We start from the raw sequence: 6193 nt of genomic DNA on the forward strand, positions 1-6193 counted from the left end.
GCTGTCTGTCTGTCTGTCTATCTATCTATCTATCTATCTATCTCTCTATCTACGTGTCTGTCTGTCTCTCTATCCATCTATCTGTCTGTCTGTCTGTCTGTCTGTCTGTATGTCTGTCTGTATGTATGTATGTATGTATGTATGTATGTATGTATGTATGTATGCATGTATGTAAATACACACACACACACACATTCATATTCATACATATATATTCGAATACTTGTTTTAGCCGTAGTGATATACAAGACAGTCAGAGTAATATATAAGACAGTCCAAGAGTTTCGTACGTTGCAAGAAACTCTCGGGCCTTGAGCCACTCTGTTAGTTCTGCTAAATAATAAGGAAGATATACATATACTAATATTGTGTAACCTAAAGTTTGTTTATTTCTCAACACTTTGTTAACGCTCCTACTACTATAAAAATATATACATACAGGTTTATACCAGTAATTATTGGAGCCCTGGGATATGTAACACACTGCCTAACTACGAATCTTGAGAAATTAGGCTTCTGAAAACCAGAAAGGAGGAAGCAAATTCGAAGACTACAGATCCAAGCCATATCAATGGAACTGTAAAAATCTGTAAAAACTATCCAGAAGTTTATTGTTTAAATATATATGAGCGTGTCTAGATATGTGACTATATGCATAAGAATACATACATAAAACATACAAATCTGCACATACATACATACATACATACATACATACATACATACATACATACATACATACATACATACAAAAATGCTCTGTTGTTGATGTTGAAATTCCAATGAAGGAGCCTTGGATCTAAGTTACAAACCGGTTCTTTCTTTATTGGCAAGAAATCTTGAAATGAACTGAATAATGACATATATACATATGTACATACATCTACGTACGTATATTTACATGAAGCGTATGTATATACATACATACATATATAATTACTCTTTTACTCTTTTGTTTGTTTCAGTCATATGAATGCGGCCATGCTGGAGCACCGCCTTTAGTCGAACAAATCGACCCTAGAACTTATTCTTTGTAAGCCTAGCACTTATTCTATCGGTTTCTTTTGCTGAACCGCCAAGTTACGGGGCGTAGACACACCAACATCAATTGTCAAGCAATGATGCGGGACATGGACACACAAACATATATGTATATATATATATATATATATATATATATATATATATATATATATATATATATATATATATATATATATATATATATGCGACGGGCTTCTTTTAGTTTCCGTCTACGAAATCCACTCACAAGGCTTTGGTCAGCTCGAGGCTATGGCAGAAGACACTTGCTCAAGGTACCACGCAGTGGATCTGAACCCAGAACCCTGTGGTTGGAAAGCAAGCTATGTGACTAAGTGTGCAAGTCAGCACCCTTAGTCAGTTTTAGTGACGAGTGTACTTGTGCCTTTTGGTTTTAAATTGCGACTAACCACTTTAAGAATTCATAAGTATAACGGGCCGAAATTGTAACGATGATTGGAAGCTTGACTGATGAATAGAAAGCCATGAATGTTCCGTCCTGGTTTTCCTGTCCCTCTTTGTATCGTCCATCTGTCCATATATTTTTATTGTCGTCCGTCGCGTTCTTGTTCCGTTTTTGGGGATTTTTGCAAATTATGACACGCTCTCCACAGAGCATTTTAATCAATCAAGGTTACATATTGATTACTCTTCGATACACCTGTATTTACACATACACACAAAAAAACACACACACACACAAACAAATACACACATACACAGACACACATGCACACAAACACACACAAACAAATACACACATACACAGACACACATGCACACAAACACACACAAACAAACACACACACATACACGCACATGCACGCACACCCGCGCACACACGCACAAACACGCGAGCGCGCGCTTATCAGCATTTTATCCGTTCCTAAATTCCGCCGAGCTTGACTTTGCTTTCCATCCTTTCGTAGTCGATAAACGATGGGACCAGCCAACCCGGCGGGGTGGTCGATAGATAATCGATTAACCACTCTAGCAAAATTTCAGCCTTTGAACCTAAAATGGAAAGGATTATAAAAAAGTGATTGCTATGATTAAAGAAACGGTCTTAGTTACCGGTTTCCTCTTTTTTGTGTGTATTTTATAAGCATGAACGACCGCCAAACCTCGAAATGTTTCACTCCACCCGCGGAGTACTAATATTACATTATGAACCAAGAAGGAAGTTTGTGATTTGTCGGACTTATTAAACTGAATTAATTATCGTTTCATTCAATAAGTTATAAACAATGGCAGAGCGACGTTTTGTAGACATCCACTCCCTTCGGTTTGATACAGGAAAACGTCATGTACATATTCTATCTATCTATCTATCTATCCTTTTATCTATATATCTTCATCAGTGTGTGTGTGTGTGTGTTTGAAATTTGGTCAAGGCCACCTTTAATTGTGTAGACCTTCCGGCCATAACCATCCCGGCTCTTTTTAATTGTCCAACGTAACTTTTAAGACGACAGTGTGATTCTATTGACTTCCTTGTTCGGTCAAACACACACACACACTCACAGAAACGCACACAAACATACACACGCGCGCGCACACACTCACAGAAACGCACACAAACATACACACGCACACACACAGAACGTACACAAACATACACACACACACACACACACACACACACACACACATATACGTATGTACATGTGTTCACCCAAATACGGCTGTGTGTGTATGTACGTATGTATGTTCACGTGTGCATTTCTGCGTGTGTATGTGTGTGTGTTTGTGTATGTATGTTTGTGTACGTTCTGTGTGTGTGTGCGTGTATATGTTTGTGTGCGTTTCTGTAAGTGTGTGTGTATGTGTGTGCTTGCGTGCACGCGCGAGTGAGTGATCGCCGATGTTATGCATACATTAACCGTCGAACCCATTGTGACAATCTAATTAAATATTTCGAAGCCGAGATTAAAGGCTTATCAACGTCCCATTTGTTAATATATTCCTTACTGAAAATGAACTGCGACACGAGTACATTAACACTGAATACCTAATTGGAGCCAATGTCAAATACCTCGAAAACCAGCATTATCTAATCACAATTCGTTTTTTTTTTCTTTCCCTGGTTTCCCTTTTCCTCATCATTGTTATGTCTGCTTTATTATTTTCAAATCCGTTTGAATGGGAAAATCGCATAAGACCTTGCATTTCTCCGACTCCAGCACTCCTTCAACCCGATCGTTATACCTCCAGATTCAAATCCCCATTTCTGACGAAGCCCCACCCAGTGCAAAACTTTCGTAACTTTGTCATGCTTCCATTTCTTAGATCCTCCCTGACCCAACTTGGGACACTCTGCAACATTGTGTTCCATTGTTTCACCCCAAATTCCACACTCTATAATTTGCATCATCATCATCATCATTATCATCATCATTTATTACTATTATTATTATTATCATTATTATGATTATTATTATTATTATTATTATCATTATTATTATTATCATCATCATTATCATCATTATCATCATCATTTATTATTATTATTATTATTATTATTATTATTATTATTATTATTATTATTAAGGCGGCGAGCTGGCAGAATGGTTAGCGCGCTGGACGAAATGCTTAGAGGCGTTTCGTTAGTCTTTACGTCCTGAGTTCCAATTCCGCCGAAGTCGACTTTGCCTTTCATCATTTCGGGGTCAATAAATTAAGTACCAGTAGTGGAAACGACCTGTTCGACGACAAAACTGGTTTTCAACCGGAGTCCATATAGCGGTGCGCTCTCGGCGGCCCTGGAAAATCCGGGTCCGTAACGAGTCAAGCTCGGTCCATATAAGACTTAGGGGTCCACGCAACAAAATAATAAACTGAAGATCCACGATAAAATTTGAAGGGCTCCTGAAAAAATTTCGGTTTAGATGTATTTATTGGCATTACAAGAAACAGCTGGGTTTCTTTCTCTAACATTTTACATAATTCAACTGACACAAGTTAATGTGTGAAAAACAAAATAAGAATTTTGAAAGAAGTTTCTATAAAATTAGTTTTTAGACATCGAATGGCTGTAGGGATCCACCAGAATGAAATATTAATCAAAGGAGTCTAGAAATAAAATACGGTTGAGAACCTTCAAGGTGGTGTAGCAACATGGCCGCTGTCCAATGATTGAAACAATTAAAAGATAAAGCCTAAAACATAGGCCTTGATTTTTCAAGCCGACTCCAACCGACCTGGGAGTTACAATAACAGCAACAACAAACAACAGTCACAGAGACAACAATTATAGAATATATAACAACTGTTTAGTATTCAGAAGTGAAACATTTTCCTGTCTTATGTCTTAATATGTTGAAATTAGGCTTTGAGATGTCCAAGTCTGTGTGAACGCACTTCGTGATACCCTGTAGGTGTCCTATATCCTGAATGATTTATAATGCATGAAAGCAACTGTAAGTATTAAATACACTTATCTGTACGTGTTGTGTACATATGTAAATAAGTATGCCTTCTACTCGGGCTAAGATATTCATGTAGGCATGTGTGCACGAGTATCGGAGCGCATGTATGAGCGCATACATATCTCTTTGACGTATGTGTGGATGTGTGTGTGCGTGTGTGTGCTCGTATATCTATGTGTATTTGTGTGTGACTTTATGTAAATGTATGTGTTACCTGAATGTGTACATGAATGTTAAGTGAAGGTTAATCATATTCCTTAGCATCCCAAGATACAATCATTTCAATATTTCTGGCCTTGAAGCTAGTAAAAAAACAAAACCAAAAAAGAAATAGTCCAATCTTGTCTGGTTGAGCAACCAATTCCCCGCGTTCCCTGTTAGACTGCTTCAATGCAGCCTGCGTCTCCACGGGGCCAACTTTCTGTTCTTTTTTATTTCTCTCTCTTTCTCCTTCCTTAGATAGATAGACAGATAGATAGATAGATAGATAGATAGATACACACATATATATATATATACATATAAAGACATATATACACATATACATGTATATATACGTATATATGCATATATATATATATATATATATATATATATATATATATATATATATATATATATATATATATATATATACATACATACATACATACATGTATATATATATATATATATATATATATATATATATATACATACACACACACACACACACACACACATAGGCAAGATTGAAAAAGGAAATGCTATGAAAACATTTATATCTTGAAAATATAAATGTCTTAATAACATCCTGAGCGTTTCTCCCCTTTTTCAATTTCTCCTGAATACGTCTTCCTTATCCCGGAATCAAATCATACACAACCGTTACCATTGTTTCCTAGGACACTTAAGTAATATTTAGCTACCTTGGAATTATTCAATATACTCACACATACACATGCATATATAGGCACAGGACGTCACCAAACAGTAAACAACATGAAATACGGAAGCAAATGAGTTCAATATGCAAACAACGAGAGAAACAAATGGAAAACAAGACAAATAACATAAAGAATGACCCTTCGTCAGTTGTCGGCTGTCTATCTACTCCTCATTTCGAGCATTCAACGGCAAAATGAGTCTTCGAAGACAGTTGATCCCATACGTGCCAAAATAAAATTTGGGACTTATGGAGGGTCAAAGTTGGGAACAAAAACAAGACAGTGGAGACAAACAAGGAACCTGAACGAAAATAAAAACATGGAGGGTCATTTGACCTGAACGAGGGTAAAAATAGCAAACACTGGAGAAATATTTTCTTTGAAAAGAGAAAGGATATGAGAGAGAGATAGCATACGTGCTGTGCTTACGACAATCGTGAATGAAAAGAAAGATGATTACGTGAGGAAGAGAAAGCTGGACGATGGTCACGTGTGAGCAACGAGAGAGAGAGAAACGGAGAAAGAGGGAGAGAGAAACGGAGAAAGAGGGAGAGAGAAATGGAGAAAGAGGGAGAGAGAAACGGAAAAAGAGGGAGAGAGAAACGGAGAAAGAGGGAGAGAGAAAGAGACAGACAGACAGATAGAAAACGTGAAGGGGAGGAAAACGGGAATTAGAGAAAAGATGAGAGAGAAAACAGTATAAAGTAGAGTCGCATCAAAAAGATAAAGATAAACTTACTTAGAAATGGATATATACATATATATTCTTTTATATATATGTATGCATGTATATATATA

Source organism: Octopus bimaculoides, chromosome 25 (genome assembly GCF_046866305.1).
Source record: "Octopus bimaculoides isolate indiv1 chromosome 25, ASM4686630v1, whole genome shotgun sequence".
Taxonomy (NCBI): domain Eukaryota; kingdom Metazoa; phylum Mollusca; class Cephalopoda; order Octopoda; family Octopodidae; genus Octopus; species Octopus bimaculoides.